The following is a 19,162-nucleotide window of genomic DNA, read 5'->3' as shown; positions in this document are numbered from 1 at the left end:
GCCCTCTTATTGTTAGGCTCTTTTGGATCAACTTTATAAAAATTTTTATTTCTTCCTTGAGTTATTACTTTATTAAATTTAAAGCTTTAATAAAGTCTCCTTTCCCCCATGACAATAAACTTAGCATGAATAAACTTTTCTCACAACTTTTGCAATTTTCCAAGCCTTTATTTTCTCACTCAAATCTGAAAGATTTCTACATAAGGTAGAAATAAGGCATTATTTCTTTAGTGTTCAAAAGAAAGAATAAAACCTCCCTACATTAAATGTATGAGTTGTGGGTGAAATTCCTGCTTGCAGCACACCATGTTCTTGGATTTACACATATCTGGTCTGTTGCTGGAATGCCTGTACTAAGTTAGAGGTAACTACATCTGTGGCAGTGTCATTCCAATTCCTATTTTTTCTGTACCCTTGTATAAGCTAAAGCCAGCTCCTCAGTGATGTTTTGCTTGGGTGTGCTTGTTACAGAGTCCTGTCACTGATTCTAAATCTGTGCTAATTGATGATGGCTTCATTTTGATCGTGATAACAGAGCCAAGCAACATCCTGAGATCTTCTCTGCCTTCCCTACTAGATCATGAACTAGGGCTTTGTTTTTTTTATGTGTCCTTTTCAACGGCATCTACTTGCACAACATCCCTGCTCAGCTGCTGTGTCTGGAGCAGCAGCTCCTGATCAATCCAGGAGAGCAGGCAAAGACATTCCTCTGTAACTGGCAGGCTGCACTTCTTCAGGAGCATAAAATCCATGTAAGGTCAGGAAAGCAACACTTGTGGTGCTGCAGACTCCATTATTCTTTGGCTGGTTTCCCATCAGCCTTACAAGTCAACCTCTCAGGGATGAGCTAATTAGAAAACGGCCCATGAAATTATCGAGACTCGCACCTCACACCTCTGTATTCTCCTTTAGACTCTCTCCAGAGGGTGTTGTCTGGATCTCCTGCCTTGTCACCTGGAACTCAAGGCTCGGTGCCTTTAATTAGGGGTGTGCTGAAGCACCTGGGTCTGATGGAGATGCCGAGGGCAGCTCTCTCCATCCCACTCCGGTGTTACCGGTGTCATCTCAGGGAGTGGCTGCAGTGCACAGAGCATGGAGCAGCTGATCCCCTGAAGTGCTGGGGTTTGATCTCTGTCCCTGTTGGGCTGAACCACGTTCCAACACTTCAAACTCCCCATTTAGCTGGCCCACACAAAGAGCTGCTGTGATAGAATGTGGCATGACACTGAATAATCAAATTAATAACCTAATAACGTGACACCTGCTGTCCACAATTACAGTGGCCACTGCTCATGAGTTTGGCTCCTGGAAAAGGGAGGGATAATGAATTATTCATCAGCTGCTCTGATCATCAGAAAATTCATACCTCCTCCGTCTTCAGTAAACCTTTTCACTCTTATTTATAAGCAACCTTTTACTTTGCAGTGTTAGATGCTAAGTACCTGTTAAATATCTCTGCCATTTCCTGAATAAATGATAGATACTGAAAAATGCTAACAGATTTGCATTACAGTAATTTTTTAATGTTAAAATTAAGCTAAAAAAAAATAGAAAAAGGAGAGAATATAATCAAGGTCAACCAAGAGGCCCTGATCAGTGTAAAATGAATGCCTTGATAAAGAAGAACAATGATTTGTTGACATTGATATTTCTTACAAGTCAGTAATGGTATTATTTCATTCAAAATAAGAATGAAAAATGCAGCGGCTCTTAGCCACAGATTAGATTAAATGGTGGTGCCATCTGCTTTAAGCTTCTGTAACTATTATTTGGTTATTTAAACTAATACATCAGACTGAGATAAAATCAGTCACTGTTGAATATACAGCTCCCACAGGGAATTTTCTGGAACAGTTTTGCTCTGTGTGTAAACCCAAAATATACTAATAAAAAGTCTGAGTAACACAATATTTTATGGAGAGTTTCATAAAAGTTGGAAAAAATTTTATTCCAGCTCACTGTAGCTGTTTCTATGCTAATCTTTGATGCTATTGTGCTTCTTCCTGTATACTGTAAGCACACGTGCATTGCAGTGGAGATCTTGGGTAACAACAGGGATTGAACCATTCCCTGCTGTGCTGAAAACCTGTCTTGGCCTTTCGAAAATCATATTCCTCCTGTCCTCAGTCTACAGAGATCACAGACAAGCCAGTTACAATGCATTAGAAAATGCACTTTTCCAGCTTGTTTCTGGCTTCCTTAAATTCCACATTTAAGCAGCTACTTAAGCCTCACTGTTTTCAAAGTCACTGCCTGTCTGAAGCCTCCTCTATCTTGCTGTGAATATTTCATTCTTTGATTTTTTTTTTTTTTTTTGACTCAATACTCTAATTTTTAGCACCAAGTTTCTAAGTATTTGTTCAATTCTACTGGTCATGACCTTTCTGTGTCTAACCTGCCAAAATAAATCTTCAGTTCAAGTTATAGTAGCATAAGATAATATTTTTATTGAGTTCACTAAGCTTTGGATTAGGGTTATGTGCAAAATAATTTAAGATTAAAATAATTTAAGTAACTTAACAAGTCATAACTTTCAACCCATATGAACTTTGATCAATTCAGGCCTGGCTGTAAGAAGTTCTGAGCAGTTCTTGCTTACTTCAAAATCAATAAGTGGCACAGAGGATCTCAATCTCTCTTTATTTGATCCACAAGTAAGAGCTTAAGAATTTGACCCCATAAGGCAAAATTTTTCTACATAATCAATATGCGAGACCACAGCCATATCCCAGCCAGCTCTGCTGCCCTAAACCCTACTTAAAAGTTATATCAGTGTCTGTGTTGTAGATAACCTCGGGCTCCGTGGACTTTCAGGAAAACAGCTGGGATTATCGAGTCTATAGAAATGGTTTCAGAAATGATGCAATGGAGTCTTTCATAAATAGAAACTTTCTGCAGTACTGAACTATAACTTACTGTGTGATAACGTCTTCCCAAAGACAAAACCTTTCAGCTCTGTGTGATTTGGGCTTCTTTATTCTGGTACCAGAATCAAAAATGTCCTATCAAGCCTAGGAGAAAATGAATGGAACTTCCAGGACCCACAGCTGAACCCTTTTCAGGATGACTTAGTCTTCAATACGACAAAGTAATAAGGTTCTCTACATTGATGCAAATGCATTCCTAAAGGTCACCTTAAGTTTAAAGAAAGCGTTGTGAGGAAAATCTGATTTCTCAGTGCTGATTCAATAGCACAATGTGTTAGCACTTTCACAATGTGCTAGCACTTTTCAGGAGACTTTGCCACTGGCACTTGCTATTTTTATCTACCCACCAGGCAGCTCAGCAAAACCCAAGAAACAATTTAACTTTGTTCATTCTTCCCCCTTGTGTATATAATAATACAGGAAGAAGAAATAAGGTGAAAACATAAAATGATCATTAAAAATGGATGAGAAGAGTGTGGATAGAAGACTTTTGGGTAAATGGACTGTATCTTCATTGGCACATGGCTTTTTTTTTTTTTTTTTGCTTTGCTGTAGGTTAAACAGAATATTAACTATTTGCTCTGATTAAAGTGCATCGTGTTGTTGCACTGAAGAAACAACGGGGGAATAAATTCTGAACAGGAGATCAATACTGTCACTGGCTGCTTCTCCCTTGCTCCAGGGAAAGGGAATTTTGTATCTTTTGTTCTGCAAGCCACTTCCACTCTGTGCTCAGTTGATACCTAGCACTTTAGGTGGAGCTATGACTCTATTCCTTCACTGCCTGCCTGCTCCTCACCCTCAGTGAGCAGGAGGACAGTGTGGGGTCTGCAATATTTTCACATATATGCAAGTGTTCAATAATTTATCAATCTGATCTGAAACCAGAGCATGAAAAGATCCCTGTTTTGCCATTGACTTCTATATTACATGTTCCAGTGGCAATATTGGTAGTATTGGAACAGCAATCCTCTATAGTGTAACTTCACCTGCAGAGTAGTTCTGCTGCCATCTTTGGGAGCACCGAGGTCTTTTAAATGGTTTGTTGCACTGCACACTAAGGTTATAAAAACTAATTTAATCAGGAACAGAAGTCTGGGATAGCCATCCCCCACTACACTAATTAACAGCCTAAAGGCTCTCCTCCTTGAAGGAGAAATAAGGACATGCACAGCAAGGCTTAGTGTGCAACATTTTGTTCACATGTGAGCTCATTTCACAGCTTTCTCACACAGGTAAGCAGAATTCATTCTGATAAATGTGACTAGACAGCCTTTACATAGCTTTGTCATAAAGGGGGGATTAAGAAAGCCTTTTTCTACTGAAAATTCAAGTAGTTACACTTAACATAGGAGACTCTTGGTAAAGTGTTAGGTCAATCTGCACCCCAAGTACGCCGAAAGAGATGGTCACCAAGCAGGGGCTGTTTGGATTTCTTCTTGTTTGCTGTGAGACCCTTCACTATGACTGCTACAGCTTTCCTAAGCTGATGTACAGGGGAGTCCAGGCACGAACTGTAAGCCAGGGAGCATTTCTAGTTCAATCTGTTCTACAACTGCATGATCATATTTAACACTTAGCCAGCATTTAGTTCTACAAAGTGACCTTGCTGCAGCAGTTTCAGAGGTGTTCAGACAACACTGGTGTTACAAAGTGAAATTATAATTCATGGAATACACTGGTAGCTTTCAAAGGCACTCATAAAAGCACTGAGACAATAGAGCAGCACCACAGAAAACAAACAAAACCCCCATTTAAGGCTGTTGAACTATAGAGTTTTAAAACTGCTTTAAGTCCAGGATGATACTGAAACAACAGATGGTTTGACAAACATTTTCCAGAAGTGCAGTTATCTGACAAAGCACTGTTCTCCCCCCTCCACAACGTTACTGTCTTATCAACATGAAAATGGCAGTGCTTAGAGTGACACTTCCCAAGGAGAGGCCTAAACAATACACACAATTATATCAAGGCCCTAAGAATCAGCCACAAGCCTCCCTTCTGCCACTGCAGTGGGGTCCACTGCCTGTCCTGCAGACCCCGTGCCATTAGGTCATCCCAAAACATCCCAATCTGTTCATGGCCAACACTACAGAAGCTACCAGAATGTTCTGTGAGGCAGAACTTATGCCAAGCAGGCATCTCAATAGGAATTTTTGGGAATGCAGCAGCAGGGTGCAGAGCATTACTACTTTAGTCAGTAAGCAGATGGCAGCAATAGTTTGTCTCAGAAATATGTGACCAGAGCTGCTCAGTGCTGAGCCTCTTGCTGCATTATTCCACAAGGAGGAAAGCACCCTACTTTCTACACATTTGTTATCCTTATTTTTCAGAGAACAGCAAGAAGGTACGTGGGAGGGAAGAATACATTGTTGCTTAGCAATGAGATGCTCATAGCACGGTTGGTTTTTTTAAAGATTTTGCTAAATATACACATACAAAACTAAGATAAAACCACCCTGAGTACAATGGGGAAGTAAAATTGCGTTCCTAAGAATGAAATTACTGAGGCCAAAGATTTCATTTCTCTCTGTATAAGGTACCCAACCTTCTTAATACAGATACATTTAAATGTACAACCATTCCTCAACAATTTATATTGAAGCACCAATGAAGTTTTTATTCCAGTTTGTATTTCTTTTTGCAAAAGTTTTTTTGAACCTAAAGTCCATAGAATTTAAAAAACTCCAAGTTTATGACTTGCAATATGTTTCATAAGATTTTTTTCTGCTATTATTCACTAATATTCATGCTGATGAAAGAAAATCTTATCTTCTTTTTCTGCCTAATTAAAATGTGAAGAATGCACAAAAAAGTGAAGAAATAATCAAGCATATTTTTCTAGTTCTTTTTTGCTGGAATAACATTTTGAGAAGAGGTCCTTCTTGTTTTTATGCTATTAATAATCCTCCATTTGCAAAATCATCAATGTCTGCACAATTATAAAACTGTAATTTCAATTACTGGAGTATGAACAAGTGGGATGAAAGCATGAGTTATGAGGGAGAAACACTGCTTTTTCTTCAACATTTCACTATTAAATCAGGAAACTAACAATCTGTGAGTGGTAAATGGACTTATTTCTAAACAGAACATTGGGTAAAATTAGATTACACAGGCAAGTAATTTCTGAAGCTAAGCAGATTTGAAGTGCTATCAGCTGGGTGGACAAGTTGCACAGCTGGTGTTCTTGTGGGAGACTCTAAGCCCTGGCAAAGAAGAGACACTCAAGTGACTGCACAGCATTCCAAGTATTTTGGCTACTCCTGTGCTGTGATTTTCAGCAGCACCTTCTGGTCTCTCTGATGAGAAGATGGGACAAACTTTCTCACCCAGGTTAGCAAAAGGCTTTGGTACAAGAGCTTTCCTTGGACACTTCAACCTCTCTCTTGCAAACAACAATGAAGAGGTGAGACCATCTAAAACACAGAGGTACACAAGCATTTGGGGCTGGCTTGCCACAGAATATTGGGGTTTTCTGAAAAAGTGACTGAAGTCTGTCTTTTGGGAGAAATCATAGAAAATCTCCAGAAATGGTTAAAACAGATCACCACTCAGATCCCTTTTGTTTTCTTCAGAGCTGTCTGTGGACTGAAAAGAGCAGAACTAGAAGAAAATGCATTTAAATAATACTGAAGTGTTAACGGAAACAAGGATTTCACTGCATTTGGAAAGCCCAAACCATGGCATCTGTGAGACTCCTGTTGCACCTCTCTGACAACAGAAAAAGTTCTGTCTAAGGTCTGTTAAGGAAAAGAATTACAAACCCCCAGAACTGTAGAAGCTCAGGATAAAATAAGAAGTGATAAAAACTTTGATTGTCTTATGTAACTGAATTTTATTTTGTGAATATATCAAATATATCCAAGCTCCTGCACACTGTTGCTGCAGCTTTTCTTGCATTTGTTGCAGCAACTTCTCAAAAAGAGAGGACAAATTTTGCTCTGGGGTTTGATGAGGTATATACTCTCATAGCCAACCTCTCTTCACGGCAAACCTTGGTTTGAAACTATGTGTTGTCATTTATTCTTGGCATGGTTAAAAAAATGCAGTTCTAAATAGCCTGAGTGATTTTTGTACCAAATTCCATTTCTAAAATATCAAGAACTTTATCAAGTTGTGAGAGGGAAACTACTGTGAATTTATTTTAAAAGGAAACATCACTATTTTTAATCCTTCATCCTAACCACAAAACTTTGCATCTTTGAAAATGAAAACTGCAGCTTTGCAAAACTGAGCTTACAACTTCCAGCCTTCTAAATTCTGCTGCTTCTCCTTGCAGCGTTAATAACCATGGAGAAGATAGATAATTAAACCATAGAAATCACTGCATTTCCACCTCCCATCCCTTCTTGGCTAAAAATGTAAGAAAAACATGGTAAATGAGATTTTGTCTCAAGTGTTTTCCCCCTGCTATTAAAGATGCTTCTCTGAAAGGAGCACTTGCTGGTTTTCTGCTATTAATAATCCTTGATTTGTGACATCAGCCCATCCTCACAGCAACACACTGTGTTCAGCTACTGCCTTAGATCCTCTGGCTGCTTCTAACCAGAGATGGACAAAAGTCATGGAAAGCTGGATGGCTTTTCTACGTAGGTTGGATATTTGGCTCGTGGTTGTTTTTCCTCAGCAGGTCACTCTTTCATTAGAAGGGGAATGTTCACCTATTTAATGCAGCAAATCTGCACCAAAGCTTGGTAATTTGGGCCCATTTGCCCTCAGATAAGTAGAGGTGAGTTGGACCATCCCTATAAGTAATTAGATAATGCTATAAATAGTCTGATAATAGCAATGGAGGAGATTGATGCACCTGAGTGGAAATTTGGAGAGCTTCTCACTGTAAACCTACTGTGTTCTGCACAAAACAAAAAAGAAAAGAGGAATGAAAAACAACAACCCCCTATGTGATATTCAGACTATTTTAGTGCTGCCACTGTTTAAATCTCTGAAATACTGTGTTCAGGAGTTCTCATTAACATGGATTTTAATGGGAGATGTTTGTCTGAGCAGCTAAGTCGTTTATGCTTACATAAGGCTGCCATTTACAACAAGAAGTATAATAGCATCTTTGAGCTTTTTAATTAAAAATTAATTACGAGATTTAAGAACAAACTCATTGGGGGTTACTGTACAATAACATGTTTACAAAATTAGGTCTGGGCTTTTTGTTTTTGTTAAGTGTTTCAATCAATTCTGTGTCTATTAAATATAATTACGTATGATGCTTCCTCAAAATTATAATGTAGCATTTAAAGAGCAGCTGGGAAAAGTCTGTAATTTTAACTTCAGAACTAGGGTAACCATTAAAATGCAAATAGGTGCAAACAGCGGTTTGTTGATGAAGAGACCCCTCAGCATAAACATTTTATCCATTAATCTTGAGATTACAAAGATTCCTTCTGTTTTATTACTACTTATTACTTTTGCCAGTCAGGTTTCCTAGAAGATGTTAGGTTCCCTCAAGAATTATTCACTATTAGGAATAAAAGCCAGTTCTTACTGAGCAGGATAACACAGATATAAACATTCCCTTCTGTACATATACCTATGCTAAAATATATTATGTGGAAATGTCTACAGTGAATTAAGAAGGAAAAAGAAAGCAGAAAAAGCTTTTGTTCCCTTTTCTAATAGAGTTATCAGTTTGAAACAGAAGCTGTGTTCCACTTCTACCCCAGCTTAAGGAAGTAGCTTAAATGGATCAGACTTCAATCTTCTCCCCTGATTTAGAAAGGCATTCAACCATTTGCTTAATTTTACTTTGAACAAGGGAAAGAAAGAATGAGCTCAGGTTTCAGAGATGTACTTCTGGCCTAGGGATTTATTTATGTTAAATTTATTTATTCCTAAGCTTTAAACGGAGCTATTCTAATTTGCTACTGCTTCTTTAAGAAGAGAATTTGATCCACTGTTCTTCAATGTAACTATATGGATGAGGAAGTAATTAATGTATATCTGATTGAAATAACTTATTTCACAAATTTAGGTAAATTCAGTTTAACAGCAGTTTATCCAACAGAACTTAATGAATGCAGAATTTTGAATAAGATTGCAGTTATGGATGTCATGCTGCGGTGGTAGAGAGAGGTTTTCTAAAAGGTGAAGTGTGCACAGGTAATCTCCAAACCTGGCCACATGACAACTCTGTTGAATGTACAAGCAGAAAGTGCCACATAACTCACAGGTGCCACTCCTGTGAACGACAGCAGCACGAGCACCAGTGGCTGGGCCAGCAGTGTGGGCCAGCAGAGCTTCACCCACACTGCAGCTTTACAGCTTCCCCTCCCAAACGGATCGGAGAACGTGTCACTATGTGGTTCCAGTCATTGGGATTCCTCTGCCAGACAGCTGCCCTGCCATGCACACAGCCCTTGTCATTCAGAGAGGATCACACACTTTGTGTTTGATTGTTTTCATGGCCAGCATCACGGTCTCCTGCCCCCTTACACCCATTTCTGGGCATTCTGTTGAAACCAAGATAAAGGATCCTACCCCTTTGTTACCAAAAACCCCAAACCTCTGCTCTTAGAGGGGATTGAAGAAAGAGTCCTAAACACTGTCTATAAAGAGATGATGGTATTACTTTGTATTGCTGTAATCCATGTCACACAATGGCTTTCACACTGGAAAAGAACAGGCCACTCCACCCTCACTGCCCCAAGCATTTCCTGATCAACAATTCCTCCAAACAGTCCTTTCGTGCTTTTATTGTATGGAAATGTTTTCTCCAAATATTTATTTTCTTTTTCTGTGAATAGTAGGTAGGGTTCAAGAAATACTGCATCCCACTAACATCTAGGCTACCATTTTCAGAGAGGGCATTTCTTTGCAGGAATTTCTTAGATTTGGGATATGAAAAAAGCTAAGTGAGGGCTGAGCAGTGAACAAAGGAATTAATTAATCAACTAACCACACTAGGTTCCACATCTTTGTGATTCAGCTAAACAATTCATTAACAGACAGATGCTTATGTTAGAGGCTTCTGAGGGATGATGAATCATTATAACACTTGTTGTTGGCTGAAGGCAACTGGCCTTAACATTTCCCCAGTTCTGCGTTCAGAAAAACGTCCCCCAAAAGGATGAGGAAAGAAAACAGATTTTATGTAGAAATCCAAATTTAGACTAAAACAAGACAAACTTGTTCAAGAAGATAATGAATTTTCCTGAAATGCAAACCCATGATTTCAAAGTGAAGATCAAGAGGCTGCCTGATTACAGGCAATGAGTACCCAGAGTGCCAGAGGGCTTTAATCAATCAGGAGAAATTATCTCAAACTGAATTTGGCTGCTGATACAAAGGAGAAAAGACATGGAACTCTGGAGATCAGGGGAGATTGCTGAGGATGGGAAGGAAGCAAGAAGTACAAGGAGAAGGATCAGAGGTACTACTGGCCAGTCACCCTCACCTCACCAAGGACAAGAGCACAACTGAAATGCAGGGAATTCCACTTAAACATATCAAAACCCTTTTTTCCCTAGAGGGGTTGTGGAGTCTCCATCCTGGATATTGAATCCCTGGGTGGACATAGTCCTGAGTGACCTTAATTGACCCTGCTTTGAGCAGGATGGTTGCATGAGGTACTTTCTAGAAAGAAATCAGCTTTGTAATGTGACTTAAATTGTAGCTGTCTATTAGAATTTATTTATGAGCTCTTTACATACTTATAAAAACATTGCTTTTCCCTCTGACTTTAGTATGTAGATAGTTCCATATAATCAGCATTTTCACTACAGTAACTATTACTGAATGATATATTGTTGTCCCAGTATGAGCCTTCTGTCTGTCTTCAGCTGAAAATCAAATTACTTCAACAGCTTTATTGAACTTTAAATGAGGCAGAAATGAAAGGACTATTTAAAAAAACTAATCAGAAGAACATGAAGATAAATCTAATTTTTTAAAGTTTCTTTAATAATATTACATTTTGCCATTTTTACCAATTTTGCTCTCTACACAGAAAAGACCTGTCAACATTTTCAGAATGTCTGTAAAGAAAAGAGATGGAAATCTGGTGTTGTCCACATGTGAAAATTATATTTTTTGTTCTAATTAACAGTAATTTTCATGTGGCTGTCACCTTCTCACTACACTAACCTTTGAAATTAGAACTTGTGGTTGTGCCTTTAAAATAGCTGTAAGACATTAGTGTGAAAGGTTTACAAAACCCTCATCAAGGTGCAGAACAGGGAAGATGAGAAGAGTTGAGATGAGACAGAGGTGAAGTGCAGGGCCTGTGCTATGTGAAGCAAGGATTTTTTTATTCACAGTTTAAGCAGGGGATGGAGCTTGTTGTTAAACATTCTGTTTTCAGAGCAATATCTTGAAATCAAGGCTGAGGGTACTGAGTGACTTTGCCATACAGTTAACTTAATTTGTCACACTTAAATAGCTACCATAATTAATAGTTTAACTATAATTTTTTTTAACCACAGAACAACAAGGAAAAAGCAAAGTTTAATAGTTTTGCTACCAAAAGGTACTGAGCCATACAACCTGTCACGGTAAGGTGGCCTTCTAGAACAAATCACTGCATGCAGAAAACTCTGCTGAGCTATCAGTACTTCATCCCCTTTGCCCACACATTTAATTCCCAAAACACCACTTCTGTGTGTGCCATCATTAAAAGTTTTAACAAATTCACAGATGTGTAAGTACCAAAAATGCATTTTACTTGAGCAATATTTGATGTACATTTCTTTTCACCCAGTTCTGCTACGCACAAAAATATTGTGAGCCTGATAAAGATAAGATTAAAGACTGCAGTTTTATACAAGTCCATCAGAAACTGTCCAACAAAATTTGAAAACCATAATAAGCAAGAAGATCTCAACCTACTTTCCAGCCATAACAGCAGGGCAGTTACCAAGAGCCATCCCACTCAAATGTGCTGCCCAGTCCTTTTGTCTGCCACTCAACACCCACCTCCTGCTTCTCCCCCATCACTGCACTTGCAGACATGAGCTATTTCACGTGCTGTGTGAACCTCTGCCTTCTGATACTGTGAAGCACCTGAATTAAAGGGAGCCCCTTCACACACCTCCCTCCAGGTACTGACATTAATCCTTACTTTGGGAACAGGCAGATTTCAGACAGACCTACCTGGGGCTGGATGTTTCCACATTGCAGCAAACCCATGAAGGACAAAGCTGGTGACCCAAAGTTTGAAGCTCCTGCTTGTTGAGCTGGAAGGACTTGCTGTGTGGAGCTGGGGGGAATGATTGATGCTTCAGCTGTATTCAATTTCACAGCTCCTGCAGAGAAAACCAGTAAGGTTGAGAACCAGTTATAAAAATATGAGTTATGCAAAACCAGCTAATTACTTATTTTTGACCCATTGAGACTGTTATGAGTAAGTTCAAAGGACTGGAATATCTTCTAATAATGGTATTTTGCGGTATAAAACTTGTAACTGAAGACTATGAAAAAGTCACATTGAAAACCACTAGATTATTCAAAATTATAGAAAGTAACTATGAGGAAGAACCACACAAGTCAGAGAGATTACTTGTCTTGTAATACTTTGTTCCTGCAAGAAACAAATATTGTGATATATCAGTGTTTCATCGATACTCTTAATATGTGCTCATATCCATTGTAAAGGAACAATTTTAACAAGATTTAACCTTGGAATTCACAATAAGATTCCACTTTCAGACCTGAGGCAGCCTAGGTGTCTGGAAGACTTAGCTTTAAGGAGCTGCCTGATTACTAATTTTGTTTTTTTTGCTTCCCCTATAATACAGAAAAAGGATACATACAGCATTGAAATGCATAATTTATGGCAGCATATAAAAGGAACACATTTTCCTAGCAAGCCACTGAAATTTAATTTAGTGATGGAGGAGTAGGTCAAGGAATATTTTTAAAGCCATATTTCACTTTTTCAAGATTTTTACATCTGCTTCTTTCTGGAAGCAAACAGTGCAAAGCTGTGTTTTCACATCCTATATAGAGCTGGAGAGAATTCACACAACTGTTTATGTTGTGACTGGGATAACTTTATGTGGTGAACTTATGGATGCAAAGTTTCCATGGTTCAGTGAGAAGTTATCTGGTAAGATATTTTCAGCGAGAAGCATTAGACTGATTGTCTTATTCACCAGAACTTACAGACAACTTAAAGAGTCTGGCTGTACTTCCTTCTACCTTCCCACCAGGCAGCTGTAGACAGCAATAACATCTCATTCCTCTTACTTTTTAACTTATTTTTGTTTGGATTCATATATGTGAGATAAAAACACATGCAGTATGTAATCATTTATGAGTCTCATCAGGGCTTGCAATGAAGTCCTACAGAGAGCTGAAAATTGAAGCTTGATCTGAAACTCAGCCCTTGATTCTCTGTAGAAACACTTCTGAAAACCAAAACCACTGAAGACAAAACTAGGAGCTTCATTGAAGAGCTGTAAACACAGACAAAAGCTTTCAATGACTATTCAGAGATTCATTCCACAGTCAGTGCTCTGTGTGTGCAGAGCATTTACTCCAGAAATGGCTGTAAGAGTGCCAGGAGATGGGAGTGTTCAGGAAAATGTGACTGTATTTGGAAGATTTTGATGTTTTGTTCCCAAGAGCGTCATGTGAGCTGTGATGGTTTCCAAGTTCACCTGTTACAGTATCTGAAAGTTTGCCACTTGATCCATTGCCTTTTCTTTGCAGAGAAATAACGTTAACAGGCAAATAATTATATTTTCAGCATGCCAGAAGTGATGTGCTCTGCTGTCTGCTTTAGCAAGGTCAGATATTATATCAACAGCATCAAATTAAGATGTGATTTTGGAGTGGCTTAGACACCAAATCAAATTCTCTTAGATGAGTCTTGGATTTTTTTAATAAACCTATCAAAATACATTGAGGAGTTAATGGAAGGAAATAATTCAGATGAAGAACAACTCTCACACTACTGAAGTTTGTAAGGATTTTTAAAATCCCTTCCACCATTTTGAGCCCTGCATACATTTCTTCCTATGATTCAGGCTGGAGAAGATCGTTCTCAGACTTCCTGCAAGCAATGCTCATGCCTTCAGAGAAGTCATCAAGAATTCAGACCTGCCATAACATTTTTGACAGGTGTTGATACTACTGTTCTTCTGGGCCGGAGAGCTATGAAAATAGGGAACAGTTTTATGGCTTTCTGGTGCTTGATAGCTTTCATTAATTTCACATCCCTTTCCTGCCAACACGTGGGCTGGTACAAATTAAAGCAGTCTCATAACTGAGCTGAAATGTGTTTGGTTGTAGGAAGCCACAGAAGGTCCAGAGGAGGGAGATGTTCCAACCAAGTGGCTCTTCCAGAAGATCTCCACTTGGGCTGGGCTTACACAGAGGACTGAGAAAGGTACATCAGAGAATTCAGAGAAGCATCTGCCAGTTTCTCTCTCATTACCATTGCCCCAGTAAGATCAATGAAGAGTGCAGGAGTTCCTCTTGGCACCTTTTCCCTCCAATTCCACTTCTGCTGATGGCCAGGACACTGAAATTTCCAAAGAGTTGCTTCACTACCCCAAAGGACATCCTGGCTCAGCCTGTTCCAGTATCCCCTGGAAATGCCTCTGCCCATATCCTTGGCACAGCATGTTTTGAGAAGGGTTCACAAAATAAATAAGCCATTAAATGGTTCAGCCCTAGGACATCCTCCAGAACTTTCCAAGCAGCCATCAGAGCATTTTGTGCCAATCTGCCCTGTGGAGACATTTATAGAAGGCTTTTTTTTGCAGAGGACAATGTAACAGCTCCTTCAGGGAGCCAAAAATGAATAAGATTAGTCACAGCATAGAGCCTTAAGAGTATAAAAGCTGATATACATTAATACACTATGATGAATGACCATGGAGGAAAAGCAGAGAATATCTAAACATGTTTTGGTTTATGTTAGATTTTGGTAAAATAATTCTATAAGCATTAATAGAATCACTTATTAGTTTACAGTGGACTAAATTCTAGGGTTTGAGGGTTGTATTTTTTGTAGTTCTTTTTGGTTTGGTTGTTCTTTTTTTTTTTTTTAAATAAAATTTTAGAAAGCTATGATTTTGCTCATTTTTTACCCTGGATATCATCAGAGAATAATTAAGAAACCTGAGGGAAAAAGTAGCATTTATGTGAACCCCTGTTAGGCTGCTTTATTGTAAGTAATTACAATGAAAGTAAACAAAGAAAATAATAATTTGTTTGCCAAAAAAGCTTCTGGCAGTGGCCTACTTGAGAATTAAGAGATTAACTGTGAGTAAAAATGAAAAAAAGCTCTGTATGTTGGTCTAGTAATTTTCAGTTGGGGTTTTTATATGCCATTTGCAGAGGAAAAATGTTTACTTTAGCTCAAAACTCACTGTCACAGGGATGGAACTTTTTCTCAAGGAGATTTATGCATGAAATTCAAACATAGTTAAAAATTTGCTTTTGTGGTTTATGTAAGCCATGTGCAGAAACCTACATTTTCAGGTGTTAACTTATTCATAGGTATTTTTAGCTCTTCATTGGATGTAAGGGAACATTTTCAAAGATACAAGTGGGGTTTGTTTTAAAATCCACCCAAGAAGTATCACTGTGTACTTTTTTTGGGGTTGATGAAAAAGAGACATGCCAGCAGCTTTGTGTAAAAGCATTTTAGTTTGAAATATTGCACAGAATTTCCGAAAGCCAGGAAGATTTTGCTTCTTTATATGTGACAGAGAATCTACCCTTGAAGATGCAACACAAGGGGAAAGGAAAAGCAACTTCCCACAGAGGAAATGAGATTAAAACCTTGCAAGATGCTACCCAAAAATGCCACAGACATAAGGCAGATGGCAAAGGTGAGGCATCTTCCCTTTCCTCTGCAGAACCATCCTGTAGCAGTAAAATTCACATTTTTGACACTGATAGACCCTGCACATATTGCTAAATATCTAAAGGAAGAAATGGAGAATCTCATCAGGCAGAAGGGTTTTCTTTTAGGATCTTCCTTTTCCAAGCCCAAGTGTGGAAAGAACCTCTGTTCACAACAGGTCAGAACAGGAGATTTCTCAAGGAGGGAGCCCAGCCTGCCAGTCAGAGAACCAACTTCCCTATGGCTGCTTCCCCTTTTTATTAGAGTGGAGAAAAATGACAAGAAAATGGGACGTGAAGTAACTGCAAAACATTAACAGCCATTGTCCTTTCTCACAGGCAGGGAAAGCACACACAGCATTTCCAAGAGACTCTTGTACAGTGCATTTTTGAAAAATAACAGCCAGAGATAGAGAATTCGTAACCTCTCTGCTGAGGCCACTGCTTATCTATTCTCACCACTGAAAAAGTTCTTCCTAATGCCTGTTCTGTGCTACAATTTCAGCCCATTATTTCTTGCCATTTCCAACATGCCTTTGGAAAACAATTTACTTATCTCCTGTTTGCATCATGTTAAGGTTAAAACTTTGCTTTCTAGACGAAACCTGTCAGTTTTTCCTGTGCACTTTTGGTTTTTCTTGCTCCTCTCTGGCCTGTCTACCTTTTGAAGTGCTATGGCCAAGTTACACACATTACCTCAGGTGAGGCTTCATTAAAGTAAAAGCTGCTGAAGTGCTGTATCAATGTATGAAATCAGCTGGGCTTTCCATCAAGACACATATGGGAGCATACAAACTTTTTTTTTTCCTCTCTGTAAGCAGAGGCTTGAGGATGGAGCAGACAAGGGCAAAACCTGCATTTCTCCACAGCAGAACAGGAGCTCTCTGCACCAGAAGCAGAGTGGGCTGGAGCACTTTCTGTCTCTATGATTGCTGTTAAAAAAGCAACAAACCAGCAAAATGCAGCCTCCATAGCCACAAAGATCCTTCATTCACCTCCTGCTAAGGGTTTACCCGCAGCAACTTAGCGATTGGGAACAAGGACTACAGGTGACACAGTCTTCCTCTAGACAAAAATTAGTTCATACTAAAACGAAGCATTTATTTGGGACAAAGTCACGTGGATTAGGTACCAGTTTAGCCACTCTGCTGTACAGAAACAGAAAAGCAAACAATGCCCCATTATTTTACTGTCGGTAATAAAAAGTCAGCTAGCCTTTACTTTTCCTATAGCTACAATTAAGTTGATAACAGGCAGGGTGAAAGATATCTATCCCTCTATTGCTACAAATTAAACAAAAATCACTTACAGAAAATTGTGAATAGAGCCCTGGAGAGCCAAGGAGCAGCTTAGCACATTTCAGAAAGTAATTTCTGCAAGAATATTGCATGAGATAATAAAACTGCAGATAAGAACCTCATTTTAGTGCATATCTTTTGCCTCTGCCGTGTTGTTACCTCAGGATTATGGTAGTGTTTTGGGAAGATAGGAGACAAAAAAGAAACCCCAACGAAGATATGTGTCCTCATTACTGAGCCATTGTGATGAGAGGTGACATAAAAATGCCTCTCCTCAATGAGTGAGATAGCTGGTGGAACCCTTGTGCCAGGTGTTGTCAGGTTCAGTTACCCAGAGGCTCCAGCTGGGAAAACTAAACTACTTTGGCATGAGCCCCACCCAGTGAACCTGAGAGAACTAAATTACCTCCCCCAGGTACCCTTGGCAAGGAATAGCTCTGAAAGCTCCAGCTTTACAGATTTAAAACAAATCATGCTGTATTGAGAATAAATGAAATTTTGCACAATCTACAGATAAAAATTAGCAAATTCCCCTAGGGATAGCCAGCATTCCTTTGAGGATAGTGCCAGCAATTTTAACCCCCACCCTTCTCACACACTGGAGTGGACAATGAAGTGATATTTGTAATGCCAGTCCTTCATGTTTGTCTCCAGAACTGCTGGGTTACCTGCACTGCTGGAAGTCTGCGGTGCCTGGGCAGGGTCAGTGCTCCTGTGGGGCTGGAGCAGCTCTGTAAGTGTGGCCTGCCATGAGAGGAGGCAGCTTTGACTCCCTCCTGCTCCAGCTGGAGAGGGCTGTGCTTGATTCACTCGTGTTGAGGCTCACAGCAAAGCTCCCACTGTGTCAGGTGTTCCACATTCATAATCTCTCCACTCAAGAGGCTCCAAGATCAAGGTACACGCATGAGGACAGTCAGACCAGGAGTGGGAGAGGAGATACAATGCCTGTCTCAAAACCACAGTACAGAAAAGGGGTAAGGAAGAGCAGCTTCCCCTGTTCTTTCTCCACCTGGCCTCTGTTTTTTGCTGTAGCTGCTCTACCATGAACAATGTGGGTGATGCACATCCAGCCTGAGCCTAAGCTGGGCTGGAACTCTCCTTGCTTTACCTCATCCTTCCAACTTCTCTTTCCATCTCAATGAATTAATGCAGCCCATTCCCAGGACAGGACTGGCAAATAAATCCTTTGAACACAGAGATTGCTGACAATCTCAGGCCAATATTATTTTAACCTTTTTACTGTGCATTTCCATAATGACACTGGGCAAATTGGCAGCAGCAAAGCAGCAGAACACTTCTCCCCTGAAAAGCTGACAGGAATTTATCTCACAAAACCCACTACCTTTCTTCCTGGTGGCTTGAGTCTTGGTTCAGTTGTTACAGTTAGTAAACTATTTAAGCTGTAGTGAAATACAGGGTGTCGATAAAGAATATGTGTCCAAAACAATACAGAGAAAAGGGACTGTTTGCTTTCAGTTCCTGCCCAGAGTGCCCCAGCAGTAAAAAAGTTTTCTTATTTTCTTTCTTTTTGGCTCTCTCACTGGTGTGTGTAAAGTTCCTACATGGAGGGGCAGGAGAGCTGTGCTGTGCCAAATAATGCACAATATTTAGGAGGTGAAGAGAAGAAAACTTGTCCTGGACAAGAATTCAGAATTTCATTTTAGGCACTGAAAAAAATTCACATTCAATGAGCAGCAAAATTCTGTAATGAAGAAAGGGTTATATTACAGATATAAGAATACTTGTCAGAAAGAGCCTGAAGATAATATCCCATACATCAGTAGACATCTGCTGTAATTTTTGTTAAATTAAATACATGCTGGATTCAACTGACTTGATCTCCTGTTGGCTTTGAGAGCTGCTCCACTGATAAGAAAACAGTGACTTTTTGCATGTCTTCTGTCTTTTATCATGGGAGTAATTTATTATGTCAGGTTAGATTGTAACACATCTATTGTGTGATTCCGTGCAACAGATTGCAGCTTAATAAGCTAAGTCAGGAAATTCAAGATATACGTAAGGTCTTTTGTGCTTTGGCAATGTCTTATCTGTCAAGCTGCTGGATATCTGAGCTGAAATAGAAATGACAGGGAAAAGAGGAGGGTGGGACAAAAATATGGGTTCCATAAT

The 19,162-nt window shown here is 39.3% G+C and overlaps 1 long non-coding RNA gene across 1 annotated transcript in view; it reads right to left on the bottom strand.

Annotated features, from left to right (window-relative positions):
* Positions 1 to 17,928, bottom strand: part of LOC138121191 (uncharacterized) — a 76,414-nt gene extending 58,486 nt beyond the window's left edge. Inside the window, exons 1-2 of the long non-coding RNA XR_011156130.1 lie at positions 17,701 to 17,928; positions 12,030 to 12,181 (exon numbers count right to left, since the gene is read on the bottom strand). This is a non-coding gene — a long non-coding RNA (uncharacterized lncRNA). The remainder of the gene's footprint in view (positions 1 to 12,029; positions 12,182 to 17,700) is intronic.
* Positions 17,929 to 19,162: the final 1,234 nt, after the last annotated feature.

Source organism: Aphelocoma coerulescens, chromosome 20 (assembly GCF_041296385.1).
Source record: "Aphelocoma coerulescens isolate FSJ_1873_10779 chromosome 20, UR_Acoe_1.0, whole genome shotgun sequence".
NCBI classification, from domain to species: Eukaryota; Metazoa; Chordata; class Aves; order Passeriformes; family Corvidae; genus Aphelocoma; species Aphelocoma coerulescens.
Note: the sequence above shows the minus strand (reverse complement) of the source record. Positions and strands in the feature narration are given on the sequence as shown.